Here is an 11,867-nt window from a genome sequence, read left to right on the forward strand (position 1 = left end):
CAATTAAAATGAACGATGTGTCCTTGGAAAGAAATAGAGGTTGGACTAAGAGTTCGTAATCCTCATTTGCACAATAGTTTACGCTATCAGTTGTGGGCTGTGAAAAGCAAAGGGTTTGCAGAGCATAACTGATTTCAAGAGTTTCATTTGTTTCAAAACAAGCATAAATGTCTATGACAAGGTCCAATATGCCGAATGAGTTCTTCCAATTTGTCTTTTCACCCAACATTTCATTCGATATCAAAGAATATGAACCTGAAAACCAGGAGTTGGAAAAACTTTAGTGTATCAAAAAATATCTGCGGAATATTCTTCTTACCATAGATCCTAAAGAGCTCGAGGTTTAGACGACGTACCACCAGTGTTCTACCAAAAATTTTGTAACGAAATAGTCAACTGCCTGAACAAAATTCTTAAAAACGCAAAGCATCTAAAAAAATAACCTGAGAGTTGGAAAATTGCAGCAGTTTCCCCAATTTTCGAGAAAGGGGACAGAAGATCAGTTGAAAATAACAGACCAATTTTTCTGTTGCACATGATATACAAAATCTTCCCAAAATTGGCATACTATGCCCTCTAAGAGCACGTTGTCAAACACTTAACGAAGTATCACCACGGTTTTTTAAAGAGAAGATCTGTACTGACGAATTTGCTGGCCTTCCAGTAGAGAATATTTGAAAAACTTGATAAAATACAAATGATGAAATAATTGCGTTCTACAGATTTCTCGGAAGTGTTTTGATAAGGTACTTCACCGTGACCTTCGAAAAAATGTGCCAAAATGGGCGTTGGCGGCTGTCTACTTCAAGTTTTACATGATTAACTGAAAAACAGAAAACAGTTTGTTATAGCCGATAATGTTGACTCAGAAGCCCTAGTATAACTAGTGGAGTACCACAGTGCTCCTTGCTGTGCCCTCTGCTGTTTTGTAATTTTATTAATGACTTCCCTAACGCGCTGCGATTCAGTCTTCCCCCACATTTTTACTGATGATCTGAAACTTCTAAGCATTAACAGAGTTTATGATCAAATACAAGTTGACTTATATGCAATAAGGAACTGAAAACAAAATGAGCTTAGCAAAGGACAAGTGCACTTCGATCTGTTTTATTGGATCCAAATGATTTACCTCCAAAATGTGCTGAATAATAGTTATGTAAGAAAGGACTTGGGGATTCACATACATGAAAGCCTCTTCTCTGAAAAGCACCGTGAGCACCGAGTTAAAAAAGCAAATAGTGTTCTCTATATCCTTAAGAGCAATATTTCACCAAAAATAGCAAGAAATGTGAATCTCGTTCTCTACAAGTCCAAATTTCTTCCAGTACTAGTCTACGGCCTTCAAAGCTCTGTGCTCATGAAAGCAGATTTAACTGGACTCAAGAAATTTCAAAAAAAGTTGTTAAAGTGGATCCACAAAAGGATTCAAGAAAGGTGCTGAATATAAAAAAGTACTGAAGTCCAAACCAGCTACGAATTTCAACTTAAATTTTAATCTTCTGCTTCTTTCTATGTATCTGCATCTGAATGAAATTTCACTGCTAAGAAAACTGACATATGAGGAAGTTAGGGAACCTAAGCTTCCTGAACGGGAAACAAAAGTGGAAGAGCTCACGAACTGTTTAAGACCTTGTAAATGAACTGAAAAAGAGAGAAACGGATTTATGATCTAGAACAGACACGAAAAAGTAAATAGACTTCACGATTGTGATTGGTCTGAAAAAAAACGAATATCGAAGATCATGTGGAAATTTGTTGATGAATAGTTTTTAGAAACAAATAGCTGCAGCTGGCAAATTGTCTTTGATTGTAACAGGTGCAGGAACACGAGGACAATATATTAACGAACACGAAAAAATAGAGATGCCCCTCAGTCAACAGACTGAGAATCCACATCAACAACAAAAACAACAATAAATTTGTCAAATTCATTTACATTTAACTCTGCATCGCTGATATTCGATTTCGCTAACCACAATATTAGGAGTGGATTTAAACAAGTAGGTGCCACAAAATGCAATTTTCGAAAAGGGCTTCGAAAAACTTCTAGTGTTTACCAGTAATCAATTTAGTTTCAATAGCTGTTGAATGTCCCACACCTGTGTGTCCAAATAGACTTTGATGCCATCTTGGGACATTTCAAATTTCACATTGGGAGGTTAAATTCCCTCGTTCAACAGCTCCCGTTTCCTCTTTGAGCACATAATTTCTTTCACGTCATCTTCTGGTGACGGTGTTGGTAGTATGTATGTGAATTCCAAAATCTGTCGTTTTTCTCGTTTGTGTTTTTTTCTTGGTAATGTCAGTTGGATATCTGATGTTGTTTAACGCAACAATGCAAATTTTAGGCGATGTTCAATCGATGTCAAATTTCCATTGTCTGTCACTTTTGGCTTCAATTTATAGTTCTGCTAAAATTTGGTTTGAATTTGCTTTAAATAAGAGCAGATTTTAGTTAATTTCTATTGGGGGCCGCAGGTAGACCACGTACGCCAATGCCTGAGATGATATTGTTGTACTTGCCTGCTTGTTTCTTTGAGATAATTTTTCTTAGGAAAGACTGTGATTGAGGGTTCAAGTGATTTCTCTCTTACACTACTAACTACTTATTGAATGCTAGATTCCCATTTTTTGGTCACACTTTTCAATGGTTCATCAATGTTGCTTGTTTATTTGCCTTTAATGATTATAGATTTCCCTCTTTCCTCTTGTGTCTACAGCGAAAGAGATTCTTGTACTTTGAACGTTTTTTGTTCGCGTGGCTCATGCAACCGGTTCAAGAAAGTCGTGCCAGATGAAAATTGAAGGGTCAACAGCCACAAGATGGAACATACTTTCCTACTACTACAACTCCTACTATTCTCTGCAACCGAGAGAACAGCGAGAGAAGGTTTTCAAGCGAGCTCAAAATGTGCAGTGGGACCAGTTTCCTTACACTAGATGTCCGATTGCTTGCGATCTTTCTCTTACTGTTTTATTGTTGCTGTGGTCTTTTAAAGAGAAGATCTGTACTGACGAATTTGCTGGCCTTCCTGTAGAGAATATTTGAAAAACTTGATAAAATACAAATGATGAAATAATTGCGTTCTACAGATTTCTCGGAAGTGTTTTCATGAGGTACTTCACCGTGACCTCCGAAAAAATGTGCGTGCCAAAATGGGCGTCGGCGGCTGTCTACTTCAAGTTTTACATGACTAACTGAAAAACAGAAAACAGTTTGTTATAGCCAATAATGTTGACTCAGAAGCCCTAGTATAACTAGTGGAGTACCACAGTGCTCCTTGCTGTGTCCTCTGCTGTTTTGTAATTTTATTAATGACTTCCCTAACGCGCTGCGATTCAGTCTTCCCCACATTTTTACTGATGATCTGAAACTTCTAAGCATTAACAGAGTTTATGATCAAATACAATTTGACTTATATGCAATAAGGAACTGAAAACAAAATGAGCTTAGCAAAGGACAAGTGCACTTCGATCTGTTTTATTGGATCCAAATGATTTACCTCCAAAATGTTGTGCTGAATAATAGTAATGTAAGAAAGGACTTGGGGATTCACATACATGAAAGCCTCTTCTCTGAAAAGCACCGTGAGCACCGAGTTAAAAAAGCAAATAGTGTTCTCTATATCCTTAAGAGCAATATTTCACCACAAATTGCGAGAAATGTGAATCTCGGTCTCTACAAGTCCAAATTGCTTCCAGTACTAGTCTACGGCCTTCAAAGCTCTGCGCTCACGAAAACAGATTTAAATCTACTCAAAAAATTTCAAAAAAGGTGCTGAATACAAAAAAGTACTGAAGTCCAAACCAGCTACGAAATTCAATTTAAATTTTAATCTTCTGCCACTTTCTATGTGTGTCCAAATAGACTTTGATGCCATCTTGGAACATTTCTAATTTCAAATTGGGAGGTTACAATCCCTCGTTCAACAGCTCTCGTCTCTTCTTTGAGCACAAACTTTCTTTCACGTCATCTTCTGGTGACGGTGTTGGTAGTATGCATGTGAATTCCAATATCTGTCATTTTTCTCGTTTTTATTTTTTCTTGTTAGTATCAGTTGGACAACTGATGTTGTTTAACGCAACAATGCAAATTCTAGGCGATGTTCCATCGACGTCAAATTTCCATTGTCTGTCACTTTTGGCTTCAACTTATAGTTCTGCTAAAATTTGGTTTGATTTAGCTTTAAATAAGAGCGGATTTTAGTTAATTTCTATTGGGGGCCGCAGGGAGACCACGTACGCCAATGCCTGAGATGATTTTGTTGTACTTGCCTGCTTGTTTCTTTGAGATAATTTTTGTCAGGTAAGACTGTGATTGAGGTTTCAAGTGGTTTCTCTCTTACACTGCTAACTACGTATTGAATGCTAGATTCCCAGTTTTTGGTCACATTTATTGATGGTTCATCAATGTTGCTAGTTTATTTGCCTTTATTGATTATAGATTTCCGTCTTTCAATATGTGTCTACAGCAAAATGGATTCTTGTACTTTGAACGTTTTTTGTTCGTGTGGCTCATACAACCCGCTCAATGTCGTGCCAGTTGAAAATTGAAGGGTCAACAGCACCAGGATTGAATAGACCTTCTTTCTACTTCAACTACTATTCTCTGCACTGAGAAAACTGCGAGAGGGCTCAAAAGGTGCAGTGGGACCAGTTTTTTTACACTAGATTTCCGATTGCTTGCGATCTTTCTCTTACTGTTTTTTTTTGCTGCTGTCTTCGCTGCTTCTGCGTTGGCTGTTTGAAACTTTATCGTCTACACTATCAAAGTCGCAGTAGGTCTTCTACGTTTCCTTTGTTGACTAGGTGACGCAGAATTGTATTGAGCTACTTACTCGCGGATGCCGATGTTAGTTGTGCCTCAGCTAGATCGATCAATATCACGTGGTTGCGTTTTGTTTTTTGTAGAGACAAGATGTTTCCGTACCTCGACAATTCGAATTCCTTTTCACCCATGGTAGGAACTGATGTCTAGTTGGCGTTCCTCCGTATTTGCGCTGACAGTACACGTTTGCTGCAATCTTTTTCCTGTATGTCGTGAGAAAACTAATTAGCTGTTTTTGGTGCAGGGTTTGTTACTTTAGGGGTGCGGAGTCAGAGTCGTGTAATAGTCGGCAATGTTAGCTCAGAAACCCTAGATGTAACTAGTGGAGTACCGCAGTGCTCCTTGCTGTGCCCTCCGCTGTTCTGTAATTTTATTAGGTACCTGCCTGACGCGTTGCCATTCAGTCTTCCCCACATTTTTACTGATTGTCTGAAACTTCTAAGCATCAAAAGAGTTTGAGATCAAACATAAGTTGACTTATATGCAACGAGGAACTAAAAACAAAATAAGCTTAGCAAAGGACAACTGCACTTCGATCTGTTTTGGTGGATCTAAAGTTTTTTTACCTCCAGAGTGTTGTGCTGAATAATAATAATGTAAGAAAGGAGTTGGGGATTCATATGCATCTTGGCCTCTTCTGCGAAGGCCTCTTTTCTGAAAAGCACCGTGAGCACAGCGTTACAAAAGCAAATAGTGTGTTCTATAACCTTAAGAGCAAAATTTCCCCGAAAATTGCAAGAAATGTGAATCTCGGTCTCTACAAGTCCAAATTTCTTCCCGTACTGGTCTACGGCCTTCAACGCTCTGTGCTCACGAAAGCAGATTTAACTGGACTCAAGAAATTTCAAAAAAAGTTGTTAAAGTGGATCCAGAAAAGGATTCAAGAAAGGTGCTGAATATAAAAAAGTACTGAAGTCCAAACCAGATACGAATTTCAACTTAAATTTTAATCTTCTGCTTCTTTCTATGTATCTGCATCTGAATGAAATTTTACTGCTAAGAAAACTGACATATGAGGAAGTTAGGGAACCTAAGCTTCCTGAACGGGAAACAAAAAGTGGAAGAGCTCACGAACTGTTTAAGACCTTGTAAATGAAATGAAAAAGAGAGAAACGGATTTATGATCTAGAACAGACATAGTCAACAGACACGAAAAAGTAATTAGACTTCACGATTGTGATTGGTCTGAAAAAAAACGAATATCGAAGATCATGTGGAAATTTGTTGATGAATAGTTTTTAGAAACAAATAGCTGCAGCTGGCAAATTCAACAACAACAAAAACAACAATAAATTTGTCAAAATCATTTACATTTAACTCTGCATCGCTGATATTCGATTTCGCTAACCACAATATTAGGTGTGGATTTAAACAAGTGGGTGCCCCAAATTGCAATCTTCGAAAAGGGCTTCGAAAAACTTCTAGTGTTTACCAGTAATCAATTTAGTTTCAATAGCTGTTGAATTTCCCACACCTGTGTGTCCAAATAGACTTTGATGCCATCTTGGGACATTTCAAATTTCACATTGGGAGGTTAAATTCCCTCGTTCAACAGCTCCCGTTTCCTCTTTGAGCACATAATTTCATTCACGTCATCTTCTGGTGACGGTGTTGGTAGTATGTATGTGAATTCCAAAATCTGTCATTTTTCTCGTTTGTGTTTTTTTCTTGGTAATGTCTGTTGGACATCTGATGTTGTTTAACGCAACAATGCAAATTCTAGGCGATGTTCCATCGATGTCAAATTTCCATTGTCTGTCACTTTTGGCTTCAACTCATAGTTCTGCTAAAATTTGGTTTGATTTTGCTTTAAATAAGAGCAGATTTTAGTTAATTTCTATTGGTGGCCGCAGGGAGACCACGTACGCCAATGCATGAGATGATATTGTTGTACTTGCCTGCTTGTTTCTTTGAGATAATTTTTCTTAGGAAAGACTGTGATTGAGGGTTCAAGTGGTTTCTCTCTTACACTGCTAACTACTTATTGAATGCTAGATTCCCATTTTTGGTCACACTTTTCAATGGTTCATCAATGTTGCTTGTTTATTTGCCTTTAATGATTATAGATTTCCCTCTTTCCTCTTGTGTCTGCAGCGAAAAAGATTCTTGTACTTTGAACGTTTTTTGTTCGTGTGGCTCATGCAACCTGGTTCAAGAAAGTCGTGCCAGATGAAAATTGAAGGGTCAACAGCCCCAAGATGGAACATACTTTCCTACTACTACAACTCCTACTATTCTCTGCAACCGAGAGAACTGCGAGAGAAGTTTTTCAAGCGAGCTCAAAATGTGCAGTGGGACCAGTTTCCTTACACTAGATGTCCGATTGCTTGCGATGTTTCTCTTACTGTTTTTTTGTTGCTGTCTTCGCTGCTTCTGCGTTGGCTGTTTGAAATTATATCGTCTACGCCATCAAATTCGCTGTAGGTCTCCTACGTTTTCTTTGTTGACTAGGTGACGCAGAATTGTATTGAGCTACTTACTCGCGGATGCCGATGTTAGTTGTGCCTCAGCTAGATCGATCAATATCACGTGGTTGCGTTTTGTTTTTTGTAGAGACAAGATGTTTCCGTACCTCGACAATTCGAATTCCTTTTCACCCATGGTAGGAACTGATGTCTAGTTGGCGTTCCTCCGTATTTGCGCTGACAGTACACGTTTGCTGCAATCTTTTTCCTGTATGTCGTGAGAAAACTAATTAGCTGTTTTTGGTGCAGGCTTTGTAATTTTAGGGGTGCGGAGTCAGAGTTGTGTAATAGTCGACAATATTAGCTCAGAAACCCTAGATGTAACTAGTGGAGTACCACAGTGCTCCTTGCTGTGCCCTCTGCTGTTCTGTAATTTTATTAGTGACCTCCCTGACGCGCTGCGATTCAGTCTTCCCACATTTTTACTGATGGTCTGAAATTTCTAAGCATTAACAGAGTTTAAGATCAAATACAAGTTGACTTAAATGCAATAAGGAACTGAAAACAAAATGGGCTTAGCAAAGGACAAGTGCACTTCGATCTATTTTGTGGATCTAAACAAATTTTTTGGCGTCCAGACTGTTGTACTGGACAATAGTAATGTAAGAAAGGGCTTGGGGATTCATATACATGAAAGCCTCTTCTCTGAAAAGCACCGTGAGCGCCGAGTTAAAAAAGCAAATAGTTTTCTCTATATCCTTAAGAGCAATATTTCACCAAAAATTACAAGAAATGTGAATCTCGGTCTCTACAAGTCCGTAATTCTTCCAGTACTAGTCTACGGAATTCAATGCTCTGCACTCACAGAAACAGATTTAACCGTACTCTAGAAATTTCAAAAAAGGTGCGTAAAATGGAGAGCTGGAGTCCAAAACAGCTACGAAACTCAATTTAAATTTAAATCTTCAGGCTCTTCCTATGTATCTGCATCTGAATGAAATTTTACTGCTAGGAAAACTGACATCTGAGGAAGCTAGGGAACCTAAGCTTCCTGAGAGGGAGGCAAAAACTGGAAGAGCTCACGAACCGTTTAAGACATTGAAAACTAGAACTGAAAAAGCGAGATACGAATTTATGTTTAGAAGGGCCCGGATAGTCAACAGACATGAAAAGCAGATAGACTTCACGAAAGTTATTGGTCTGAAAGAACTAATATTGAGGATCATGTGGAAATTTGTCGATGAAAAGTTTTTTAGAAACAAATAGCTGAAGCTGGCAAATGGTCTTTGATTGTAACAGGTGCAGGAACACGAGGACAATATTTTAACGAGCACGAAAAGGGAGAGCTGCCCGTCAGTCACCAGACTGAGAAGCCACATCAACAACAACAACAGTAAAGTTGTCAAAAACATTTAGATAGAACTCTGCTTCGCTGATATTCGAATTCGCTAACCACAGTATTATGGATTTAAACAAGTAGGTGTCGCAAAGTTCATTCTTCTATCAGGTTTTGAAAAACTTCTAGTGTTTAGCAGTAATCAATTTAGTTTCAATAGCTGTTGAATTTCCCACACTTGTGTGTCCAAATAGACTCTGATGCCATCTTGGAACATTTCAAAAATTTAAATTGGGAGGTTCCATTCCCTCGTTCAACAGCTCTCGTCTCTTCTTTGAGCACATATTTTCTTTCACGTCATCATCTGGTGACGGTGTTGGTAGTATGTGGATTCCATTTTATTCTCGTTTGTATTTTTCTTGGTAATATCAGTTGGACATCTGATGTTTAACGCAACAATGAGAATTCTAGGCGATGTTCCATCGATGTCAATTTTCCATAGTCGTTACAAACTGCTCGGTTTCACAGTACACAAGGACTACAACGAAATGGATTCCTGCACTTAGAATGTTTTATGTTCGTGTGGCTCATGCAACCCGCTCAAGAAAGTCGTGCCAGTTGAAAATTGAAGGGTCAACAGCACCAGGATTGAATAACCTTCCTACTACTACAACTACTAATCTCTGCACCGAGAGAACTGCGAGAGAGCTCAAAAGGTGCAGTGGGACCAGTTTCCTTACACTAGATGTCCGATTGCTTGCGATCTTTCTCTTACTGTTTCTTTTGTTGCTGTCTTCGCTGCTTCTGCGTCGGCTGTTTGAAAATATATCGTCTACATCAAATTCGCAGTAGGTCTTCTACGTTTTTTTTGATGACTAGGTGACGCAGAATTGTATTGAGCTACTTACTCGGGGATGCCGATGTTAGATGTACGTCAGCTAGATCGATCAATATCACGTGATCGCGTGTTGTTTCTTGTAGAGACAAGATGTTTCCGTACCTCGACAATTCGAATTCCTTTTCACCCATGGTAGGAACTGATGTCTAGTTGGCGTTCCTCCGTATTTGCGCTGGCAGTACACGTTTGCAGCAATCTATTTCCTGTAGGTGGTGAGAATACTAATTAGCTGTTTTTGGTGCCGGGTTTGTTATTTTAGGGGTGCAGATTCAGAGTTGAGCCAACTGCGGATTTTGGAGCTCTTTTTTTTCGCCGCTGGCAGATTTTGTAGGATTTTGAGGTTGTTCTTTGGATTCATAGGCAAACCAGACCTTCTCACGTTTTTGAAATTCTTTCACGAAAAACCTGACGGAATCGAATTTGATGATCTGACTGAGTCTAGAGGACGAAGCTCTGAACTGTTTAATCTGACGAAAGTAAGACCCGAAAAAGCCAGGAGTGAGTTCATCTTCAAAACCGCGAGAACTGTCAACAAAACGAACTTTGATATCGACTTTCTGAAAACGGAAGGCCTAAAAAACAGAATCCTGAACGTGATGTGGAATTTCGTCAACAAAAAACACCTGCACGTGGCAACTAGCCTGCGATTGCCATACGTGCAGAAATAACTGGAACAGATTTTAAACGACTCGCCAGGGATAGACTCCCATCATCCATCGGCTGTAAATCTACAACAACAGCAACGAATGTCCGCGCGGTGTCGGGATCTGCTACGGTTGCTTGATTTTGGGCTTTTTGAAGTTGGTATCTATTCTGTACTTGATTTTAAATTTGTTATTAATTCATCTTGGATCTAATATTCTATCAGTAAGTCCTTTCAGTCCACGAAGACAGGTGTTCTCTTCCGAGTACCATTTTTGTATTGTTATGTTCTCATCAATATGTTCAATTAGGGACCCCATGGTACGATTTCATTGGCCACTGAAACGTCGAGGCAGAGAGTTTAATTTGAAATATGAAACTCATCTTTACGTAAATAACAATAAATTTTGAACAACTCAATAACCGGGTTTTATGCGAACCCGTGGATTACTTTATCCTAAATCCTTTATTATTATTATTATTATAAAGATTGAACTTAGAGTTAAAAGAAGTAAAGGTCTAATTTTTTTACCCGAAATTAAGTTTCCTAATGTATAATGTTTCCAAGGACAGTAAGTATAGGGCAAAAAACTTTGGACACTTGAATCAATTCACTATAAATATTCGGCTGTTTCGCTATCGGAGATGGAGACATTGGCTTATTTCAACTCGTGCATATTTTAACGAAGAAAACTTAAGATTTTACTCTTAACTTCCATTTCAAATGAAATTCAACACTTTGTCCCCCTCGGGCCTCTCGCAAAGCACTCTGGCGCAAGCGCCCTCGTGTCAGGGCATTTAGTCCCTCGGGCGACTAAGATTTTGTTCTAACCTATGCGTAGAGGTACTTTAGCTGTCGATAAATTGATAGAATGACGACGACTGCTTGTTCCAAGTATACATACCATGAAAGAGGCCACAACTGCTGCTTCGCTCCTCAAATTAAAACTAATTAACTAATTGATAGTTTTTTCAGGGAATTAGTTGAACAATGGTCTTCGAGGTAAAGAAATAAAAGTTTAACCTGACACTCATTGACGAAAGCAAATGCTGAAGTTGTGATTATACATAGTAAATTGAGCAGCTTTTATACACACGTTGATAAAAAGTAAACGCACAAAATGCAATTTTACATGGTAAGTTGCCTGTTTTTTAAGCCAATGTTAATCAACTTAGTATTGCTGGTTTCTTTTGAATTTTATATCAATCCACTCACATTCATGATAGGTATAGTAGACTGGCTTTAATTCAGAAAAACTGACTGGCCTATTTTCAGGAAAAATCCAGATAAAATCTGGCCAGTTTTCTCTGTAAGCAGCAGTGAGTTGAGTTCCACGTGAAATCTGTCGAACATGATCATAGAGTTGTTGATTATAGCTGCGAAGTTGTAAGCTGAGCGTAGCTATATTGCGGTGCTCTTTGTTTTTTACAATTCAAAGAATTTGAATTGTATTGGGGCGCTGTCTTTTTTTTAAGATCTGTTCACACATTTTCATGATTTTTGAAGTCAAATTGGAGTAGTGATTTTGGTCACGCCGAAACAGGAAGTGGAGCGAAAAAGCGAGTAGTTTTGCGGCGTGAATTTTTTTTTGCTCTAAATTTAAAGTAGAGTGAGAAAACGGTGTTTGAACAAAAATTCGCTTTCTCGCTAGTGGTTTTTTTGTTCACATGCGGCAATTTCACTTTAATTTTTCCTGTTTTTTTCAATTTTTTGGATCCGATTTTTTGTAAATGGTTTTCTCAATCCATTCACAGTCC

Source organism: Convolutriloba macropyga, chromosome 1 (genome assembly GCF_964194025.1).
Source record: "Convolutriloba macropyga chromosome 1, txConMacr16.3, whole genome shotgun sequence".
NCBI classification, from domain to species: Eukaryota; Metazoa; Xenacoelomorpha; order Acoela; family Convolutidae; genus Convolutriloba; species Convolutriloba macropyga.